Below are 24,554 nucleotides of genomic sequence, written 5' to 3'. Positions count from 1 at the left end.
CCTGGAATTAACAATTCCAGGTCCCCAAGACAATTGAACTCGGATAACTAGATTCGGAGCCCTGAGTGGTAGCCGTTTCACCACGGGACCTTATAAACTGCGCGGGTCCTACTAGACACTCGTCGGTGCTTCGAAATTGTTTGACAATCCAAGGAAAACATCCTACAATTAATAAACTAGTAATATCTCGAACTGACAACTGTAGGTCGCACGAGATTTGAAATCGGATCGCCGGATTCGGCATCCAGAGTGCAAAAATTGCACCATGGGATCTAACAAAGTGCGCTGGTCCTACTAGATCATCATCATCATCATCTGTTTACCCTCCAGGTTCGGCTTTTCCCTCGGTCTCAGCGAGGGATCCCACCTCTACCGCCTCAAGGGCAGTATCCTGGAGCTTCAGACTCTTGGTCGGGGGATACAACTGGGAAGTATGACCAGTACCTCGCCCAGGCGTGCTCACCTGCTATGCTGAACAGGGGCCTAGTAGGGGGAAGGGAAGGTTGGAAGGGATAGGCAAGGATGAGGGAAGGAAGCGGCCGTGGCCTGAAGTTAAGTACCATCCAGGCATTCGCCTGGTGGTGAAGTGGGAAACCACGGAAAACCACTTCGAGGATGGCTGAGGTGGGAATCGAACCCACCTCTACTCAGTTGACCTCCCGAGCCTGAGTGGACCCCGTTCCAGCCCTCGTACCACTTTTCAAATTTCGTGGCAGAGCCGGGAATCGAACCCGGACCTCCGGGGGTGGCAGCTAATCACGCTAACCACTACACCACAGAGGCGGACCCAGTGATTCCTACAAGTGAAATTACAGGTTCCACCGAGTTTTGAACTCGGATCGCTGGATTCAAAGTCCAGAGTGCTAACCATTACACCACGGGACCTGCTCAGCAGCGCAGTTTTTACTCGATACACGTCAGGGTTTCGATTATGTTTGTCAATGGCAGAAAATATCCTGCAATTTATAAACTAGTAATATCTTGAAATTACAATGTCAGTTACCACGAGCTTTGAAAACTGAGCACTGGATTCGGAATCTAGAGTGCTAACCATAACATTAAGGGAAATTTCAGACTCCGCTGGTCCTACTGGACGCTCGTCAGTGTTTCGATACTGTCTGAGATTGAAAGGAAAACGTCCATAGTTAATAAAATAGTAATATCATCATCATCATCATCATCATCTGTTTACCCTCCAGGTTCGGCTTTTCCCTCGGACTCGGCGTGGGATCCCACCTCTACCACCTCAAGGGCAGTGTCCTGGAGCTTCAGACTCTTGTTCGGGGATACAACTGGGGAGTATGACCAGTACCTCGCCCAGGCGGCCTCACCTGCTAAGCTGAACAGGGGCCTTGTGGAGGGATGGGAAGAATGGAAGGGATAGGCAAGGAGGAGGGAAGGAAGCGGCCGTGGCCTTAAGTTAGGTACCATACCGGCATTCGCCTGGAGGAGAAGTGGGAAACCACGGAAAACCACTTCCAGAATGGCTGAGGTGGGAATCGAACCCACCTCTACTCAGTTGACCTCACGAGGCTGAGTGGACCCCGTTCCAGCCATCGTACCACTTCTCAAATTTCGTGGGAGAGCCGGGAATCGAACCCGGACCTCCGGGGGTGGCAGCTAATCACGCTAACCACTACACCACAGAGGCGGACAAATAGTAATATACATAATGAAAATACAATTTCCACCGTGATTTTAACTCCGATCGCTGGATTCAAAGACCAGTGTGCTTACCATTACACATGGGACATGAAGCACTCAGCAGTTCCTACTCAAAACGCGTCAGTGCCTCGATAATATTTGACAGTGGAAACTAAAAAAACATCCTTTTATTATTGAAATGACAATTTTATGCAACACCGAGATTTGAAATCGGATCGCTGGATTCAGAGTCCAGAGTGCAAAAACTGCACCATGGGATCTAACAAACCGCGCAGTCCTACTAGACGCTCGTCAGTGTTTCGATAATATTTGAGGAGGAAAGAAAGCGTCCTACAATTAATGAAATAGTAATATCTACAATTGAAGATTACAGGTCCCACAGAGTTTTGAACTCGGATCGCTAGATTCGGAGCCCTGAGTGGTAGCCGTCACACCAAGGGACCTTAAAACTGCGCTGGTCCTACTAGACCCTCGTCGGTGCTTCGAAAATGTTTGACAATGGAAAGAAATCTTCAAACAATTAATAAACTAGTAGTTTCTACAAGTGAAAATTACAGGTGCCGCCCAGATTTTAAATCGGGTCGCTGGATTCAGAGTCCAGAGTGCTATCCATTACACCATGGAACCTATCTAGCAACGCAGTCGTTACTCGACACACGTCAGTGTTTCGATTATGCTCGTCAATGGCAGAAAATATCCTACAATTTATAAACTAGTAATATCTTGAAATTACAATTTCATGTACCACGAGCTTTGAAAACAGAGCACTAGGTTCGGACTCCGCGTGCCCTACTGTACGCTCGTCAGTGTTTCGATAATGTTTGAGAATGTAAGGTAAACATCCTGCAATTAATAAATAAATTATATTAATTAAATATATTAATTAATAAATTTAATTATGTAAAATGAAAATGCAAGTCCCCCTGCGATTCGAACTCGGATCGCTAGATTCAGAGTGCTAACCATTACACCACGGTACTTGACGCTCTGCGCAGTTCCTACTCCACACGCGTCAGTGCTTCGATAATGTTGACAATCGAAATATAAAACATCCTAGTATCGTTGAAATGACAATTTTAGGTAGCACGGAGATTTGAAATCGGATAGCTGCATTCAGAGTCTAGAGTGCAAAAATTGCACCATGGTATGTAACAAACTGCGCTGGTCCTCCTAGACGCTCTTCAGTGATTCGCTAATATTTGAGAAGGAAAACAATCGTCCTACAATTAATGAAATAGTAATATCTACAATTGAAGATTACAGGTCCCACAGAGGTTTGAACTCGGATCGCTGGATTCAAAGTCCAGAGTGCTAACCATTACACCATGGGACCTGACCCACTGCGCAGCTCCTACTCGACACGCGTCAGTCCTTCGATAATGTTTGACAGTGGAAACAAAAAACATCATCGTCCCGGTTTCTTCAACGAATGTTAAGTGTTAACACTGCTGTTAAGGAGACTTAACACACAATTTAACAAAATGGTCTTCTCATGAAGAATTGTTAACTCTAATAACTGTTAAATCTTGTGCTAAATTAACCTAGCAGCACCCCTGTGTTAATCTTAACAGTTGCTAAAATTTCAAAATGGAGTCATGTAGAAGACGTAAGTTTGAAGCTTTACTGCTGTATGAGGACTATTTATAAACTGAAGAAGGCAAAGGACGACCCATACTAAGAAATAACGACCATTTAGAGTTGCCAGAAGAAAGATTTCTAATTACCGAAGCCATAATGAACCAGGTATCTACTCACGATATAGGTTAGAGTTCAATCAATCAATCAATCAATCAATCAATCAATCAATCAATCAATCAATCAATACTGATCTGCATTTAGGGCAGTCGCCCAGGTGGCAGATTCCCTATCTGTTGCTTTCCTAGCCCTTTCCGAAATGATTTCAAAGAAATTGGAAATTTATTGAACATCTCCCTTGGTAAGTTATTCCAATCCCTAACTCCCCTTCCTATAAATGAATATTTGCCCCAGTTTGTCCTCTTGAATTCCAACTTTATCTTCATATTGTGATCTTTCCTACTTTTATAAACGCCATTCAAACCTATTCGTCTACTAATGTCATTCCACGCCATCTCTCCGCTGACAGCTCGGAACATACCGGTACCACTTAGTCGAGCAGCTCTTCTTCTTTCTCTCAATTCTTCCCAACTCAAACATTGCAACATTTTTGTAACGCTACTCTTTTGTCGGAAATCACCCAGAACAAATCGGGCTGCTTTTCTTTGGATTTTTTCCAGTTCTTGAATCAGGTAATCCTGGTGAGGGTCCCATACACTGGAATCATACTCTAGTTGGGGTCTTACCAGAGACTTATATGCACTCTCCTTTACATCCTTACTACAACCCCTGAACACCCTCATAACCATGTGCAGAGATCGGTACCCTTTATTTACAATCCCATTTATGTGATTACCCCAGTGAAGATCTTTCCTTATATTAACACCTAGATACTTACAATGATCCCCAAAAGGAACTTTCATCCCATCAATGCAGTAATTAAAACTGAGAGGACTTTTCCTATTTGTGAAACTCACAACCTGACTTTTAGCCCCGTTTATCAACATACCATTGTCTGCTGTCCATCTCACAACATTTTCGAGGTCACGTTGCAGTTGCTCACAATCTTGTAACTTATTTATCACTCTATAGAGAATAACATCATCCGCAAAAAGCCTTACCTCCGATTCCACTCCTTTACTCATATCATTTATATATATAAGAAAACATAAAGGTCCGATAACACTGCCCTGAGGAACTCCCCTCTCAACTATTACAGGGTCAGACAAAGCTTCACCTACTCTAACTCTCTGAGATCTATTTTCTAGAAATATAGCAACCCATTCAGTCACTCTTTTGTCTAGTCCAATTGCACTCATTTTTGCCAGTAGTCTCCCATGATCCACCCTATCAAATGCTTTAGACGTGTCAATCGCGATACAGTCCATTTGACCTCCAGAATCCAAGATATCTGCTATATCTTGCTGGAATCCTACAAGTTGAGCTTCAGTGGAATAACCTTTCCTAAAACCGAATTGCCTTCTATCGAACCAGTTCTTAATTTCACAAACATGTCTAATATAATCAGAAAGAATGCCTTCCCAAAGCTTACATACAATGCATGTCAAACTTACTGGCCTGTAATTTTCAGCTTTATGTCTATCACCCTTTCCTTTATACACAGGGGCTACTATAGCAACTCTCCATTCATCTGGTATAGCTCCTTCGACCAAACAATAATCAAATAAGTACTTCGGATATGGTACTATATTCCAACACATTGTCTTTAGTATATCCCCAGAAATCTGATCAATTCCAGCCGCTTTTCTAGTTTTCAACTTTTGTATCTTATTGTAAATGTCATCGTTATCATATGTAAATTTTATTACTTCTGTGGCCTTAGTCTCTTCCTCTATCTCGACATTATCCTTGTAACCAACAATCTTTAGATACTGCTGACTGAATACTTCCGCCTTTTGAAGATCCTCACATACACACTCCCCTTGTTCATTAATTATTCCTGGAATGTCCTTCTTGGAACCTGTTTCTGCCTTAAAATACCTATACATACCCTTCCATTTTTCACTAAAATTTGTATGACTGCCAATTATGCTTGCCATCATGTTATCCTTAGCTGCCTTCTTTGCTAGATTCAATTTTCTAGTAAGTTCCTTCAATTTCTCCTTACTTCCACAGCCATTTCTAACTCTATTTCTTTCCAATCTGCACCTCCTTCTTAGTCTCTTTATTTCTCTATTATAATAAGGTGGGTCTTTACCATTCCTTACCACCCTTAAAGGTACAAACCTGTTTTCGCATTCCTCAACAATTTCTTTAAACCCATCCCAGAGTCTGTTTACATTTTTATTTACCGTTTTCCACCGATCATAGTTACTTTTTAGAAACTGCCTCATACCTGCTTTATCAGCCATATGGTACTGCCTAACAGTCCTACTTTTAAGACCTTCCTTTCTATCGCATTTATTTTTAACTACCACAAAAACAGCTTCATGATCACTAATACCATCTATTACTTCAGTTTCCCTATAGAGCTCATCTGGTTTTATCAGCACCACATCCAGGATATTTTTCCCTCTGGTTGGTTCCATCACTTTCTGAATCAGCTGTCCTTCCCATATTAACTTATTTGCCATTTGTTGGTCATGCTTCCTGTCGTTCGCATTTCCTTCCCAATTTACATCTGGCAAATTCAGATCTCCCGCTACAATCACATTTCTTTCCATGTCGTTTCCCACATAGCTGACTATCCTATCAAATAATTCCGAATCCGCATCAGTGCTACCCTTTCCCGATCTGTACACTCCAAATATATCAAGTTGCCTATTATCTTTAGAAATCAGCCTTACACCTAGAATTTCATGTGTCTCATCTTTAACTTTTTCGTAGCTTACAAATTCTTCTTTCACCAGAATGAAAACTCCCCCTCCCACCTTTCCTATCCTATCTCTACGATACACACTCCAGTGCCGTGAGAAAATTTCTGCATCCATTATATCATTTCTCAGCCATGATTCAACTCCTATTACAATATCTGGTAAATATATATCTATTAAATTACTTAATTCTATTCCTTTCTTTACAATACTTCTACAGTTCAACACTAACAATTTTATGTCATCCCTACTTGATTTCCAGTTCCCTGTTCCCTTATCACCGCTCCCTAGGCCATCCCGTTTCCCTGAATGTACCTCCCTATTACCCTTCCAAACAAATTTCCTAACTTATACGTACCACTGCGGTTTAAATGAAGGCCATCCGAGCGCAGATCCCTATCTCCTACCCACCCATTAGGATCTAGAAATCTCACTCCCAGTTTCCCACATACCCACTCCATAGTCTCATTTAAATCCCCAATCACCCTCCAGTCAGTATCCCTCCTACACAGTATTCCACTAATAACAATCTCCGCTTTCTTAAACTTCACCCGTGCTGCATTTACCAGATCCCACACATCTCCAACTATGTTGGTACTTATATCAGCTTGCCTTACGTTGTTGGTACCAACATGAAACACTACCACCTTCTCCTTCCCCTCCTCCCTCTCTTCTACTTTCCTCAACATCTGCCTCAACCTAATTCCTGGATAACATTCTACCCTGGTTCCCTTTCCTCCACACACTTTCCCCACGTGTCTAACGATGGAATCCCCCATGACCAGAGCCTCAACCCTACCCACCTCATTTGATCCCCTCCCCTCCTGGTCAGCCCTATCTTTCCTGATAGCTGCAGAAGCTACTTCCTCCTCCCTTTTCTCCTTCCCATGACCCTGTTCCACCTGTCTTTTCCTATCCTCTACTCTACATTTCCCTTTCCTACCTTTTCCCTTCCTCCTACTTCCATGCATCTCAGCAACAGTTCCCTGTCCCTCATCTTCCCTCTGTTGTTCTACCTGGAGTGACTCGTACCGATTTCGCACAGACACCTGTCCTGAATTCTGATCCTGAGTAGAGCCCTTGGCCTGCAATCTCCTTCCCCTTAGAACATTAGACCACCTGTCTTCTACAACTCCTCCCTTTCCTTCCCCTCCCTCTTGTACACCTACTGTAACCTGTACATTGTTTGAGGGAGTCCTATCTTCCTTCCTGTCTTCTGTGAGAATCCTAATTATCTCCCTCAAACTTTCCAACTCCTCCCTCATACCCCTCAATGCCTCACCACACCCACAATAAGTACACTCGCGCTCCTTAGCCATTCTTTACGGGGGGAAAATTTTAAATTAAAAAATAAAATAACTTATTTGCAAAAAAATAAATGAACGGAGGGATATATTGTCTGGGATACTACACAACAATAAGGTAATTAATATACGACTACACTACAATACTACTTAGTCGTGCTCTATTTTTTTTTTCCTACAACCCCTAACAGGATAAAAACTGCTGTTAATTACTGAATATCGAAAGTAATACACAAGAACTACACAATTCCAAACTGCAATTAAGCCTATCCTAATTTCAACAATATTTTAGTAAGAGTTTCTATGGATACCTCTACTACACCAGTACTACACAAATATTTTACAATAACAAAATAAGCACACTAATTTCTAATAGGATATTACTCGTATACTACTGTACAGTACACTACAGTAATTTTTAAACTACTTTCAGACGTATCCTAATTACGATACCGGTACCGTACCGTATGTCACTACTAAGCACAACAGAAATGAAATTTGCAAGAACTACTGTACTCAAAGATTACCAACGAAGCTAAATGCTTAGACAAATTATTATTAGTATTAGGGTCTAATAGATACACACGAAAGATAACACACGAATATAGCAGGCAAGATACGGCACTATCTAAATGTACTGTATCTATACTACAATGTATCTACACTACACTTCACTGCGTTTGGTTAAATGCTTAAGTATCGAAAGGATTGCCAATTCTACTGAAATGTGGTTATGTGATTATTACAGCTGGTGGATTACTATTATTTTCCCTACTCCACGGGACGGAGAATAAAAGTGTCCTGAATTAGGCCTACTGAAAAATACGAGGTTGTCTACAATAATTTCTCAAATATTTCTATCAAAATTACTACTACTACTCCAGGGACTTGAACTGCAACAGATTGCAACATGAACTTCCAATAGATTGCAACTTACCAATCTCTCCAGTGCAGCAGTTGCTTATAGATTTTACAAGGATGGGTCAGACACTGCGTCCAATCGATTTCAACTAGCTTACAGTACCTGCTGGGGTATACTCAACAGTAACTCGTGTAGAAGTGTTTGGGGCAATACCGTACACTTTCGTTTTCGAAATAAATGAGGACAAATGTCATGAGGCAGGATCTGCTTCGGACCACGTGGAGGGGATAGAACACCAAAATGAGAACACGTTTAACTTGAACTTGTTAGGTCCGCAACCTAATAATTTCCGAAAAAATTACGAATTCCCGATTGTAAAGCACCGTGTATATACTTGAAAAGTTGCAAACTAGTCAAGTGTAACAGTGGTCGAGTGATTATCGTACTTGTCTACGAACCACGATGATGAGAGTTCAAGTCCCGCGTTGGATCACTTTTTTTTAAAATACAAAAATAATTAATAATTTCAGGAATGTGAAGGTAAAAATGCGAATAAAAGTAATGATGAAATTGCAGTGGAACTTTATTTCCTATCTCAAATTAATATAGTTCGCCTCTGTGGTGTAGTGGTTAGCGTGATTAGCTGCCACCCCCCGGAGGTCCGGGTTCGATTCCTGGCTCTGCCACGAAATTTGAAAAGTGGTATGAGGGCTGGAACGGGGGCCACTCAGCCTCGGGAGGTCAACTGAGTAGAGGATGGTTCGATTCCCACCTCAGCCATCCTCGAAGTGGTTTTCCGTGGGTTCCCACTTCTCCTCCAGGCAAATGCCGGGATGGTACCTAACATAAGGCCACGGCCGCTTCCTTCCCTGTCCCATCCAATCTTCTTTCCATACCTCCACAAGGCCCCTGTTCAGCATAGCAGGTGAGGCCGCCTTGAGGGGGGGGGGGGGTTACTGATCATTCTCCCCAATTTCATCCCCCGACCCAAAGTCTCAAGCTCCAGGACACTGCCCTTGAGGTGGTAGAGGTGGGATCCCCCGCTGAGTCCGAGGGAAAACCGACCCTGGAGGATAAACAGATTAAGAAGAGATCCAGCAGTAACTGTGAGAACGTTTAGACCTATATTAATTTCAGGTAGAAAACAAAGTCTACCGGTACTGCTATTTGCGTAATATTTTTGTTCCAATTTTTAAATAACGTTCCCTGAAACGAGACTCGAACTCACGTCTACGACGCTCGCAGACAAGTACGATGACCACTATGCCACAACTCCTAAATATATACGCCTTGCATTGGAATCGGGGTTTCATCAATTTTTCAGAAGTTATTAGGTTGCGGACCTGACATGAATAAGTAAAATTTCTTCGCCTTTAGTGTTATATCACCTCCACTTCGTCCGAAGCGGAGGTTTGTAATGACATCTGACCTCGAGACACTTTCCATGTAGGCCTAATTGTAGGGGCAAAAGATCTTCATAGGTCGACGTCCCGAACAAATATTTTTTTTTCAAAAGAAAAAAGGCCTAATTGTAGGCGACTATGTTCACGAGGGCAAGAAAAGAGTGTGTAGAAGTCTACAAAGCATTTTTGCTGCCATTGCAGCATTAACAAGGCACAACATTATTTTCCCCGCAATAAAAGAATACCCGAAAATCATACAAAACATATCAATTATCACATTTTCCCGGTGATGTAGGAACCTTAGATTGCACTCCTACAAGAATAGGCTGTATAGAATGTTGTGATATAAAGTCCGTTATTTCATTTTTTAAGCACAATCGCATAATTTTAAATTAAAACTATAACAACATTTGTCTCGCATTCATCATAATAACGCTGTTGTTGCCTCTTACTTGACATGTTTACTTCTTAGCGGTCTCCGCTAACCATAACCTATAATAATGTCAACCATGTGTCTGTGTGAAAAAATACTATGTCAACATTCCACTAGGAGCGCTATATGCAAAGAAACAAAAGACGCTCACTGCCAAACGCGTTCAGAAATCTTACCGAAGAGTGTTAATTTGTCTTTAACAATTGTTTCGTAACAAATGTTGGAAATATGTTCGTGAAACAGGGGACTTTTAAACGAAGTGTTAAATTAATAACGATTATTAGTTAAAATTTTGTTAAGCAAAATTTAACATAGAGTTGAAGAAACCGGGCCAGTGTTTTGATAATGTTTGAGAATGGAAAGAAATCTTCCTACAATAAATAATCCAGTAATACCTCATCATCATCATCTGTTTACCCTCCAGGGTCGGCTTTTCCCTCGGACACAACGAGGGATCCCACCTCTACCGCCTCAAGGGCAGTGTCCTGGAGCTTCAGACTCTTGGTCGGGGATACAACTGGAGAGTATGACCAGTACCTCGCTCAGGCGGCCTCACCTGCTATGCTGAACAGGGGCCTTGTGGAGGGATGGGAAGATTGGAAGGGATAGACACGGAAGAGGGAAGGAAGCGGCCGTGGCCTTAAGTTAGGTACCATCCCGGCATTTGCCTGGAGAAGAAGTGGGAAACCACGGAAAACCACTTCAAGGATGGCTGAGGTGGGAATCGAACCCACCTCTACTCAGTTGACCTCACGAGGCTGAGTGGACCCCGTTCCAGCCCTCATACCACCTTTCAAAATTCGTGGCAGAGCCGGGAATCGAACCCGGGCCTCCGGGGCTGCCAGCTAATCACGCTAATCACTACACCACAGAGGCGGACATATTAATTAGATTAATTAATTATATTAAGTAATACATTTAATAACATAAAATGAAATTACGAGTCCCACTGAGATTCGAACTGGGATCGCTCGATTTAGAGTCCAGAGTGCTAACCATTACACCACAGTACATGACGCACTGCGCCGTTCCTACTCGACTCGCGTCAGTGCTTCGAAAATATTTGACAGTGGAAACATAAAAAGTAACATTGAAATGACAATTTTAGGTAGCACCGAGATTTGAAATCGGATCTGTGGATTCCGATTCTAATGTGCAAAATTTGCACCATGGGATCTAGCAAACTGCGCTGGTCCTTCTAGACGCTCTTCAGTGTTTGGCTAATATTGGAGAATGGAAGGAAATCGTCCTACATTTAATGAACTAGTAAAATCTGCAAATGAAAATTACAGGTTCCACCGAGATTTGAACTCGGATCGCTGGATTCAGAGTCCAGAGTGCTTACCATTACAACATGGGACCTCACCCACTGCGCAGTTCCGGCTCGACACGCGTCAGTTCTTCGAGAATGTTTGACAGTCGACACAAAAAACATCCTAGAATTATTGAAATCACAATATTAGGTAACACCGAGATTTGATATCGGATCGATGGATACGGAGTTTAGAGTAATATCTCGAAATTACAATTGTAGGTCGCACGAGATTTGTAATCGGATCCTCAGATTCGGAATCAAGAGTGCAAAAATTGCCCCATAGGATCTAACAAACTGCGCTGGTCCTACTAGACGCTCGTCAGTGTTTCGATAATATTTGAGAATGGAAAGAAATCTTCCTACAATTAATAAATTAGTAGGTTCTACGAAAGAAAACCGCAGGTCCCAGCGAGATTTTAATTCGGATCGCTAGATTCGGAGTCCTGAGTGCCATCCGTTACACCATGGGACCTGACGCACTGGGCAGCTCGTACTCGACACGCGTCAGTCCTTCGATAATGTTTGACAGTGGAAACAAAAAAAAAAATAGTATCATTGAAATGACAATTTGAAGTAGAACCGACATTTGAAATCGGATCTCTGGATTCGGGGTCTAGAGTGCAAAAAATTCACCATGGGGTCTAACAAACTACGCTGGTCCTACTAGACGCTCGTCAGTGTTTCGATGATGTTTGAAAATGGGAAGTAATCTTCCTACAGTTAATAATCCAGTTATACCTACAAGTGAAAATTACAGGTTCCACCGAGATTTGAACTCGGATCGCTGGTTCGATTAAGTTTGTCAATGGCAGAAAATATCCTACAATTTATAAACTAGTAATATCTTAAAATTACAATGTCAGTTACCACGAGCTTTGAAAACAGAGCATTGGATTCGGAATCTAGAGTGCTAACCATAACACTAAGGGAAATTTCAGACTACGCTGGTCCTACTGGACGCTCGTCAGTGTTTCGATACTGTCTGAGATTGAAAGGAAAACGTCCATAGTTAATAAAATAGTAATATCATCATCATCTGTTTACCCTCCAGGTTCGGTTTTTCCCTCGGACTGAGCGAGGGATCCCACCTCTAACGCCTCAAGGGCAGTGTCCTGGAGCTTCAGACTCTTGGTCGGGGATATACAACTGGGGAGTGTGACCAGTACCTCGCCCAGGCGGCCTCACCTGCTATGCTGAACAGGGGCCTTGTGGAGGGATGGGAAGAGTGGAAGGAATATGCAAGGAAGAGGGAATGATGCGTCCGTGGCCTTAAGTTAGGTACCATCCCGGCATTCGCCTGGAGAAGAAGTGAAAAACCACGGAAAACCACTTCCAGGATGGCTGAGGTGGGAATCGAACCCACCTGTACTCAGTTGACCTCCCGAGGCTGAGTGGACCCCGTTCCAGCCCTCGTACCACTTTTCAAATTTCGTGGCAGAGCCGGGAATCGAACCCGGGCCTCAGGGGGTGGCAGCTAATCACGCTAACCACTACACCACACAGGCGGACTAAATAGTAATATACATAATGAAAATACAAGTTCCACCGTGATTTTAACTCCGATCGCTGGATTCAAAGACCAGAGTGCTTACCATTACACATGGGGCATGACGCACACAGCAGTTCCTACTCAAAACGCGTCAGTGCCTCGATAATATTTGACAGTGGAAACTAAAAACATCCTTTTATTATTGAAATGACAATTTTAGCTAGCACCGAGATTTGAAATCGGATCGCTGGATTCAGAGTCCAGAGTGCAAGAACTGCACCATGGGATCTAACAAACCGCGCAGTCCTACTAGACGCTCGTCAGTGTTTCGATAAAATTTGAGAATGGAAAGAAATCGACCTACAATTAATAAAATAGTAGTTTCTACAAATGGAAATTACAGGTCCCACCGAGATTTGAACTCGGATCGCTGGATTCAAAGTCCAGAGTGCTTACCATTACACCATGGGACCTAACGCACTCAGCACTTCCTACTCAACACGCGTCAGTTCCTCGATAATGTTTGACAGTCGAAACTAAAAACGCCCCTTTATTATTGAAATGACAATTTTAGTTAGCACCGAGATTTGATATCGGATCGCTGGATTCGGAGTCTAGAGTTCTAAAATTACACCAAGAGATCTTACAAACTGCGCTGGTTCGACTGGACGCTCGTCAGTGTTTCGATAATGTTTGAGAACGGAAAAGAAACAGCCAAGGATTAATAAAGGATTAATACCTGGAAATAGCAATTGCAGGTCCCCAGGACATTTGAACTCGGATCGCTAGATTCGGAGCCCTGAGTGGTAGCCGATAAGCCAAGGGACCTTAAAACTGCACTGGTCCTACTAGACCCTCGTCGGTGCTTCGAAAAGGTTTGACAATGGAAATAAATCTTCCTACAATTAATAAACTAGTAGTTTCTACAAGTGAAAATTATTGGTGCCGCCCAGATTTTAAATCGGATCGCTAGATGCAGAGCCCAGAGTGCTATCCATTACACCATGGGACCTAACTAGCAACGCAGTCGTTACTCGACACACGTCAGTGTTTCGATTATGTTTGTCAATGGCAGAAAATATCCTACAATTTATAAACTAGTAATATCTTGAAATGACAATTTCAGGTACCACGAGCTTTGAAAACAGAGCACTGGATTCGGAATGTAGACTGTAACCATAACACAAAGGGATAATTCGGACACCACTGCCCCTACTGGACGCTCGTCAGTGTTTCGATAATATTTCAGAATGCGAGGTAAACATCCTACAATTCGTCATCATCATCATCGGCTTTTCCCTCAGATACAGCGAGGGATCCCACCTCTACCGCCTCAAGGGCAGTGTCCTGGAGCTTCAGACTCATGGTTGGGGATACAATTGGGGAGGATGACCAGTAGCTCGCCTAGCCGGCCTCACTTGCTATGCTGAACAGGGGCCTAGTGGAGGGATAGGAAGATTGGAAGGGATTTTCAAGGAAGGGGGAAGGAAGCGCCCATGGCCTTATGTTAGGTACCATCCCGGCATTCGCCTGGAGGAGAAACCACGGAAAACCACCTCCAGGATGCTGAGGTGGGTATCGAACACACCTCTACTCAGTCGACCTCCCGAGACTGAGTGGACCCCATTGCAGCCCTCATACCACCTTTCAAAATACGTGGCAGAGCGGGGAATCGAACCCGGGCCTCCGGGGCTGGCAGCTAATCACGCTAACCACTACACCACAGAGGCGGACATATTAAATGGATTAATTAATTATATTAATGCATACATTTAATTACATAAAATGAAAATACAAGTCCCACTGGGATTCAAACTCGGATCGCTGGATTCAGAGTCCAGAGTGCTAACCATTACACCATGTGACCTGACACTCTGTTCAGTTGCTACCCGACAGGCGTCAGAGCTTCGAGAATATTTGACAGTGGAAACAAAAAACATCCTAGTATTATTGAATTTTAGGTAGCACCGAGCTTTGAAATCGGATCGCCGGATTCGGTATCCAGAAAGCAAAAATTGCACCATTGGATCTAACAAGGTGCGCTGGTCCTACTAGATCATCATCATCATCTGTTTACACTCCAGGTTCGGATTTTCCCTCGGACTGAACGAGGGATCCCACCTCTACCGCCTCAAGGGCAGTGTCCTGGAGCTTCTGACTCTTGGTCGGGGGATACAACTGGGAAGTATGACCAGTACCTCGCACAGGCGGCCTCACCTGCTATGCTGAACAGGGGCCTTGTGGAGGGATGGGAAGATTGGAAGGGATAGGCAAGTAAGAGGGAAGGAAGCGGCCGTGGCCTTAAGTTAGGTACCATCCCGGCATTCGCCTGGAGTAGAAGTGGGAAACCACGGAAAACCACTTCGAGGATGGCTGAGGTGGGAATCGAACCCACCTCTACCCAGTTGACCTCCCGAGGCTGAGTGGACCCAGTTCCAGCCCTCGTACCACTTTTCAAATTTCGTGGCAGAGCCGGGAATCGAACCCGGACCTCCGGGGGTGGCAGCTAATCACGCTAACCAGTCACCACAAAGGCGGCTTGTCCTACAAGATGCTCTTCAGTATTTCGATAACGTTTGAGAATTGAAAGAAATCTTCATACAATAAATGAACTTGTAATATCTACAAATGAAAATGAGATTCGAACTCGGATCGCTGGATTCAGAGTCCAGAGTGCTAACCATTACACCATGGGACCTTACCAACGGCGCCTGTCCTGCTAGATGCTCGTCTGCGTTCCGATAATATTTGAGAATGGAAGAAAATCATTCGTGATCTAAGAAACATTTAATAACTGGAAATTCCATTTCCATGTACCAGCGAAGTTGGAAATCACATCATGAATTCAGTGTCCAGTGAGCTAACCATTACGGCATGGAACATATAGAGCAGCTTCGTTCCTACAAGTTGATCATCAACGTTCCGACAATGTTTGAGAACGGAAGGAACACATCCGAGGAATACCAATCCAGGAATACCTCAAAATTGTAATTGCAGTTCCCACCGAGATCAGAACTCGGAATCCTGGATTCAGAGTCCAGAGTGCTAACCATTAGACCATAGAACCTGCTGAGCAACGCAGTTCTTACTCGACACACGTCAGTGTTTCGATTATGTTTGTCAATGCCAGAAAATATCCTACAATTTATAAACTAGTAATATCTTGAAATTACAATGTCAGTTACCACGAGCTTTGATAACAGAGCACTGGATTCGGAATCTAGAGTGCTAACCATAACAATAAGGGAAATTTCAGACTACGCTGGTCCTACTGGACGCTCGTCAGTGTTTCGATACTGTCTGAGATTGAAAGGAAAACGTCCATAGTTAATAAAATAGTAATATACATAATGAAAATACAAGTTCCACCGTGATTTTAACTCTGACCTCTGGATTCAAAGACCAGAGTTCTTACCATTACACATGGGACATGACGCACTCAGCAGTTCCTACTCAAAACGCGTCAGTGCCTCGATAATATTTGGCAGTGGAAACTAAGAACATCCTTTTATTATTGAAATGATAATTTTATGGAGCACCGAGATCTGAACTCGGATCGCTGGACTCAAAGTCCAGAGTGCTTACCATTACACCATGGGACCTGACGAACTCAGCAGTTCCTACTCAACACGCGTCATTTCCTCGATAATGTTTGACAGTGGAAACTAAAAACATCCCTTTATTATTGAAATGACAATTTTAGTTAGCACCGAGATTTGATATCGGATCGCAGGATTCGGAGTCTAGAGTTCTAAAACTACACCAAGAGATCTTACAAACTGCGCTGTTTCGACTGGACGCTTGTCAGTGTTTCGATAATGTTTGAGAACGGAAAAGAAGCAGCCAAGGATTAATAAAGGATTAATACCTGGAAAAGGCAATTGCAGGTCCCCAAGGCATTTGAAATCGGATCGCTAGATTCGTAGCCCTGAGTGGTAGCCGTCACACCAAGGGACCTTAAAACTGCACTGGTCCTACTAGACCCTCGTCGGTGCTTCGAAAATGTTTGACAATGAAAAGAAATCTTTCTACAATTAATAAACTAGTAGTTTCTACAAGTGAAAATTACAGGTGCCGCCCAGATTTTAAACCGGATCGCTGCATTACAGAGTCAGGAGTGCTATCCATTACACCATGGGACCTATCCAGCAACGCAGTCGTTACTCGACACACGTCAGTGTTTCGATTATGTTCGTCAATGGCAGAAAATATCCTACAATTTATAAACTAGTAATATCTTGAAATGACAATTTCAGGTACCACGAGCTTTGAAAACAGAGTACTGGATTCGGAATGTAGAGTGCTAACCATAACACAAAGGTATATTTCAGACTCCGCGGGCCCTACTGTACGCTCATCAGTGTTTCGATAATGTTTGAGAATGTAAGGTAAACATCCTGCAATTAAGAAATAAATTATATTAATTATATTAATTAATAAATTTAATTACATAAAATGAGAACGCAAGACCCCGTGAGATTCGAACTCGGATCGCTCGATTCACAGTCCAGATTGCTAACCATTACACCTCGGTACTGGACTCCCTACGCTGTTCCTACTCCACAAGCGTCAGTGCTTCGATAATGTTTGACAGTCGAAATATAAAACATCCTAGTGTCATTGAAATGACAATTTTAGGTAGCACCGAGATTTGAAATCGGATAGCTGCATTGGGAATCTAGAGTGCAAAAAAATCGCAGTATGTAATGTCCCGTCCGCCTCTGTGGTGTAGGTGTTAGCGTGATTAGCTGCCACCCCCGGAGGCCCGGGTTCGATTCCCGGCTCTGCCACGAAATTGGAAAAGTGGTACGAGGGCTGGAGCGGGGTCCACTCAGCCTCGGGAGATCAACTGAGTAGAGGTGGGTTCGATTCCCACCTCAGCCATCCTCGAAGTGGTTTTGCGTGATTTCCCACTTCTCCTCCAGGCGAATGCCGGGATGGTACCTAACTTAAGGCCACGGCCGCTTCCTTCCCTCTTCCTTGCCTATCCCTTCCAATCCTCCCATCCCTCCACAAGGCCCCTGTTCAGCATAGCAGGTGAGGCCGCCTGGGCGAGGTACTGGTCATACTCACCAGTTGTATCTCCCGACCAAGAGTCTGAAGCTCCAGGACACTGCCCTTGAGGCGGTAGAGGTGGGATCCCTCGCTGAGTCCGAGGGAAAAACCGAACCTGGAGGGTAAACAGACGATGATGATGATGATGATGAGTTTCTACCAATGAAAATGAAAACTGATCAGTTCTTACTCGACATACGTCAGTGCTTCGACAATGTTTGACAGTGGAAACATAAAACATCCTAGTAACACTGAAATAACAATTTTAGGTAGCACCGAGATTTGAAATCGGATCTGTGGATTCGGATTCTAGAGTGCAAAATTTGCACCATGCGATCTAACAAAGTGCGCTGGTCCTACTAGACGCTCGTCAGTGTTTCGATAATATATGAGAAAGGAAAGAAATCTTCCTACAATTAATAAATTACTAGGTTCTACGAAAGAAAATTACAGGTCCCACCGAGATTTGAACTCGGATCGCTGGATTCAGAGTCCAGAATGTTAACCATTACACCATGGGACCTTACCAACTGCGCCTGTCCTGCTAGATGCTCGTCTGCGTTCCGATAATATTTGAGAATGGAAGAAAATCATTCGTGATCTAAGAAACATTTAATAACTGGAAATTTCATTTCCATGTACCGGCGAAGTTTGAAATCAGATCGTGAATTCAGTGTCCAGTGAGATAACCATTACGGCATGGAACATATAGAGCAGCTTCGTTCCTACTAGATGATCATCAACGTTCCGATTATGTTCGAGAACGGAAGGAACACATCCGAGGAATATCAATTCAGGAATACATCAAAATTGAAATTGCACGTCCCACCAAGATCAGAACTCGGATCGCTGGATTCAGAGTCCAGAGTGCTTACCATTACAACATGGGACCTCACCCACTGCGCAGTTCCTACTCGACACGCGTCAGTCCTTCGAGAATATTTGACAGTCGACACAAAAAACATCCTAGAATTATTGAAATCACAATTTTAGGCAGCACTGAGATTTGATATCGAATCGATGGATTCGGAGTCTAGAGTAATATCTCGAAATTACAATTGTAGGTCGCACGAGATTTGTAATCGGATCCTCAGATTCGGAATCAAGAGTGCAAAAATTGCCCCATGGGATCTAACAAACTGCGCTGGTCCTACTAGACGCTCGTCAGTGTTTCGATAATATATGAGAATGGAAAGAAATCTTCCTACAATTAATAAATTACTAGGTTCTACGAAAGAAAATTACAGGTCCCACCGAGATTTCAACTCGGATCGCTAGATTCGGAGTCCTGAGTGCTATCCATTACACCATGGGACCTGACGCACTGGGCAGCTCGTACTCGACACGCGTCAGTCCTTCGATAATGTTTGACAGTGGAAACAAAAAAACATCATAGTATCATTGAAATGACAATTTTAAGTAGCAACGAGATTTGAAATCGGATTTCTGGATTCGGAGTCTAGAGTGCAAAAAATTCACCATGGGGTCTAACAAACTGCGCTGGTCCTACCAGACGCTCGTCAGTGTTTCGATGATGTTTGAAAATGGAGAGTAATCTTCCTACAATTAATAATCCAGTAATACCTACAAATGACAATTACAGGTTCCACCGAGATTTGAACTCGGATCGCTGGATTCAGAGTCCAGTGTGCTAACCATTACACCATGGAACCTGCTGAGCAACGCAGTTCTTACTCGACACACGTCAGTGTTTCGATTATGTTTGTCAATGGCAGAAAATATCCTACAATTTATAAACTAGTAATATCTTGAAATTACAATATCAGTTACCACGAGCTTTGAAAACAGAGCACTGGATTCGGAATGTAGAGGGCTAACCATAACACTAAAGGATATTTCAGACTCCGTTGGTCCTACTGGACGCTGGTCATTGTTTCGATACTGTCTGAGATTGAAAGGAAAACGTCCGTAGTTAATAAAATAGTAATATACATAATGAAAATACAAGTTCCACCGGGATTTTAACTCCGATCGCTGGATTCAAAGACCAGAGTGCTTACCATTACACATGGGACATGACGCACTCAGCAGTTCCTACTCAACACGCGTCAGTGCCTCGATAATGTTTGACAGTGGAAACTCAAAACATCCTTTTATTATTGAAATGACAGTTCTATGCAGCACTGAGATTCGAACTCGGACCGCTCGAATCAGAGTCCAGAGTGCTAACCATTACCCCACGGTAATTGACGCCCCGCGTAGTTCCTACTCGACACGCGTCAGTGCTTCGATAATGTTTGACAGTCGAAATATAAAACATCCTAGTATCATTGAAATTACAATTTTAGGTAGCACCGAGATTTGATATCGGATCGCTGGATTCGGAGTCTAGAGTTCTTACTCGACACACGTCAGTATTTCATTTATGTTTGTCAATGGGAGAAAATATCCTACAATTTATAAACTAGTAATATAATGACAATTTCAGGTACCACGAGCTTTGAGAACAGACCACTGGATTCGGAATGTAGAGTGCTAACCATAACACAAAGGGATATTTCAGACTCCGCCGCCCCTACTGGACGCTCGTCAGTGTTTCGATAATATTTCAGTATGTGAGGTAAACATCCTACAATTCATCATCATCATCATCTGTTTACCCTCCAGGGTCGGTTTTCCCCTCGGATACAGCGAGGGATCCCACCCCTACCGCCTCAAGGGCCGTGTCCTGGAGCTTCAGACTCATGGTTGGGGATACAACTGGGGACAATGACCAGTAACTCGCCCAGGCGGCCTCACCTGCTATGCTTAACAGGGGCCTTGTGGAGGGATGGGAAGATTGGAAGGGATAGGCAAGGAGGAGAGAAGGAAGCGGCCGTGGCCTTATGTTCGGTTTTTCCCTCGGACTTAGCGAGGGATCCCACCTCTACCGCCTCAAGGGCAGTGTCCTGGAGCTTCAGACTCTTGGTCGGGGGATACAACTGGGGAGTATGACCAGTATCTCGCCCAGGCGGCCTCCCCTGCTATGCTGAACAGGGGTGGGATGATTGGAAGGGATAGGGAAGGAAGAGGGAAGGAAGCGGCCGTGGCCTTAAGTTAGGTACCATCCCGGCATTCGCCTGGAGGGGAAGTGGGAAACCACGGAAAACTCTTCCAGGATGGTTGAGGTGGGAATCGAACCCACCTCTACTCAGTTGACCTCCCGAGGCTGAGTGGACCCCGTTCCAGCCCTCGTACTACTTTTCAAATTTCGTGACAGAGCCGGGAATCGAACCCGGGCCTCCGGGGGTGGCAGCTAATCACGCTAACCACTACACCACAGAAGCGGACGGGACATTACATACTGCGATTTTTCTACTCGACGCTCGTCAGTGCTTCGATTATGTTTGTCAATGGAAGAAATTATCCTACAATTTATTAAACTAGTAATATCTTGAAATGACAATTCAGGTACCCCGATCTTTGAAAACAGAGCACTGGATTCGGAGTCCAGACTGGTAACCATAACACCAAGGGATATATCAGACTCCACTAGTCGTACTGGACGCTCTTCAGTGTTTCGATAATGTTTGAGAATGGAAAGAAATCTTCCTACAATTAATAATCCAGTAATACCTACAAATGAAAATTACAGGTCACATCGAGATTTGAACTCGGATGCCGACCATTACACCATGGGACCTGAACCACTGCGCAGTTCGTACTCGACACGCGTCAGTGCTTCGATAATATTTGACAGTGGAAAGAAAAAATCCTAGTATTATTAAAGTAGTAATATCTTGAAATTACAATTTTATGTAGCACCGAGATTTGAAATTGGACCGCATGATTCGAAATCTAGAGTGATAAAATTACGCCAAGGGATCTTACAAACTGCGCTGATCCTACAAGACGCTCGTCAGTGTTTCGATAATGTTTGAGAATGGAATGTCAACATCCTACAATTAATAAGATAGTAATATCTATAATGAATATTACTGTCCCACCGAGATTTGAACTCGGATCGCTGGATTCAGAGTCCAGTGTGCTTTTTAGGTAGCACTGATTTTTGAAGTCGGATCGCTGGATTCGGAGTGTTAACCATTACACCATGGGACCTTAACAGCTGCGCCCGTCCTAGTAGACGCTTGTCTGTGTTCCAAAAATGTTTGAGAATTGAAGAAAATCATCCGAGATTTAAGAAACGTATAATAACTGAAAATTAAATTCCCATGTATCACCGAAGTTTGAACTTATATCACGAATTCAGGGTCCAGTGTGCTAACCATTACGGCATTGGACATCCAGAGCAGCTTCGTTCCTCCTAGATGATCAGTTTTCCAATAATGTTTGAGAACGGAAGGAAAACCTTCGATAATTATGAAAACAGTTATACCTCGAAATTAAAATTGCAGGTCCCAGCGAGACTGGAATTCAGATCTCTGGATTCAGAGTCCGCAGTGTTAAAAACATTACACAATGGGACATTATAAACTGCGCTGTATCTACTCGAGGCTCGTCGGTGTTTCGATAATTTTTGAGAACGAAAAGACACCACCCTAGACTTAAATATCTGGTCATATCTGGAAATGAAAATCACAGGTCGCACGAAATTTGAACTCGAATTGCTCGATTCGGAGTCCAGAGAGATAACGATTACACCATTTCACCTCAACGGCGGCGCTGGATCGGAGTCTGGAGTGCTAATATTACACCCAGGTATCTTACGCACTGCGCTGTTCCTACTAGTCGCTCGTCAGTTTTTCGATAATATTTGAGAATGGAAAGAAATCGTCCTACATTTAATAAACTAGTAATATCTACAAATGAAAATTTCAGGTCCCACCGTGATTTGAACTCGGATCGCTGGATTCAGAGTCCAGCGTCCAACTATTACACCATGTGACCTTACCACACGCCCTTGTCCTACTAGATGCTCGTCTGTGTTCCAATAATGTTTGAGAATGAAAAGAAATTATCCTAGAATTAATAAAGTATTAATAACTGGATATTAAATTTCAAGGTCCCTCCGAGATTTGAAATCGGATAGTTGGATTCAGATACCATAGGTCTAAACTTTACACCATGCGCCCTTGCCAGCGATGCTATTCCTGCTAGACGCTCGTCGGTGTTTCGATAATGTTTGAGAAAGGAAAGAAAACATCCTAGACTTAAATATCTAGTAAAATCTGGAAATGAAAATTACAGCTCGCACCGAAATTTGAACTCAAATTGCTCGTCTCAGAGTCCAGAGAGATAACGATTACACCATGGCACCTCAACGGCGGCGCCTTTCCTACTAGTTGTCCATCAGTGTTCCGATAATTTTTGAGAATTGTAGAAAATCATCCGATAATTAAGAAACATTTAATAAAGGGAAATTAAAGATCCAGGTCCCACCGACGTTGGACTTGGATCGCTCGATTCAGAGTCCAGAGGGTTAACTATATCACCAAGGGGCCTAACGAGCAGCTTCGCTCCTACTATATTCCCAACAATGTTCCGATAATGTTTGAGAATGGAAGAGAAACATCCTAGAAATATGAAACGGAAGGCATTATTACGACGATTCCACATTCTCACTTATTTTTGCTTCGGCCGGGTATCGGCTCAACTATATCTTCGCATCCAGCCGACCCAACAAAGCACATAGCCCAGGCACCACGTTGGAAGCCGGCCTCCCAACTTGTACACCGGTTTTGTCCTAGGCGTCCAACAATTCATCACTGAAGAACCCATCCTCTCCGAACTCCGCAAGTATGGAGTATACAACGCAACCAGTGTGTATGAAGGTTCCGTACTATCAAACGACGTCCTGCTTTTCTTCAACACATCCACCGAACGTAACCATCTTCTCACCACTGGTGCACAAATCTGACAACGCCTCCATCAAATGGAAGACACTCCCAGCAATATTTTAGAGCAACTCCCGGACTATTCTCTTGATCCACCTCCTTACACACCCCCACCACAGCTCTTGTCCTTTTCTTACACCACTACAATCACCACTACAATCACCACGCCTCCCACCCCTACCTCACCAAGTCAAGAACCAGCGCCTGCAACTGGCAGTACCACCGACACAATGCCGCCACCATCGACCGACTCCACCTACGTCATCCGAGGAGTGGACCCGATCTTATCCAATGACGCCATACTTCAAGACCTCCGCCAGACAGGAACACCAGTTCGCCGAGCAACTCGGATTTTCAACGCTACAGGACCTACCCACCTCGTTCGCCTTCATCTGCCGACTCCGAGCATAGCCCAACTTTTCATCAACAACGGCATCCATCTTCAAGGCCGTCATCATCACAATGAACCATCCCGCTCTCCTCCCCAACCTGCTAACCGATCTCACACACCCCGTCGCCGTCCCCAGCCGGCTCCTCCTTTCCTTCCACCGAGTCCACAAATCCGTCTTTACCCTCCTCCACCCGGTGTCTCACCTCCAATACCACCCCCAAATAACCCCCACCACAACTTACTCACTTGTAACTTCTCCTGTATCTTTCACATCTTAGCCCTTTCCCTTACCTCTTGCACTAACCCCTCCTTCGTCCAACAGCAATTATATCATCCTACTACATACTTCAAAATCTGTGTAATATCGTTTGTACTACTTTGTAACCATCTATGGTCTATGCTAACAAACACACTCACCGAAATTCAATACTTA

General features: G+C 43.6%; 6 non-coding genes across 6 annotated transcripts; all 6 read right to left on the bottom strand.

Annotated features, from left to right (window-relative positions):
• Positions 1 to 813: 813 nt before the first annotated feature.
• Positions 814 to 885, bottom strand: TRNAQ-UUG (transfer RNA glutamine (anticodon UUG)). The gene has a single exon. It is a non-coding gene; the product is annotated as a tRNA-Gln (tRNA).
• Positions 886 to 2,926: 2,041 nt separating this feature from the next.
• Positions 2,927 to 2,998, bottom strand: TRNAQ-UUG (transfer RNA glutamine (anticodon UUG)). Its single transcript has one exon. It is a non-coding gene; the product is annotated as a tRNA-Gln (tRNA).
• An 8,368-nt stretch (positions 2,999 to 11,366) lies between these two features.
• Positions 11,367 to 11,438, bottom strand: TRNAQ-CUG (transfer RNA glutamine (anticodon CUG)). The gene has a single exon. It is a non-coding gene; the product is annotated as a tRNA-Gln (tRNA).
• Positions 11,439 to 13,281: 1,843 nt separating this feature from the next.
• On the bottom strand, positions 13,282 to 13,353 carry TRNAQ-UUG (transfer RNA glutamine (anticodon UUG)). The gene has a single exon. It is a non-coding gene; the product is annotated as a tRNA-Gln (tRNA).
• Positions 13,354 to 18,386: 5,033 nt separating this feature from the next.
• TRNAQ-CUG (transfer RNA glutamine (anticodon CUG)) lies at positions 18,387 to 18,458 on the bottom strand. Its single transcript has one exon. It is a non-coding gene; the product is annotated as a tRNA-Gln (tRNA).
• A 1,078-nt stretch (positions 18,459 to 19,536) lies between these two features.
• On the bottom strand, positions 19,537 to 19,608 carry TRNAQ-CUG (transfer RNA glutamic acid (anticodon UUC)). The gene has a single exon. It is a non-coding gene; the product is annotated as a tRNA-Gln (tRNA).
• Between the last annotated feature and the right edge of the window lie 4,946 nt (positions 19,609 to 24,554).

This window comes from Anabrus simplex, chromosome 4 (genome assembly GCF_040414725.1).
Source record: "Anabrus simplex isolate iqAnaSimp1 chromosome 4, ASM4041472v1, whole genome shotgun sequence".
NCBI classification, from domain to species: domain Eukaryota; kingdom Metazoa; phylum Arthropoda; class Insecta; order Orthoptera; family Tettigoniidae; genus Anabrus; species Anabrus simplex.
This window is presented reverse-complemented; position numbering and strand designations above follow the sequence as displayed.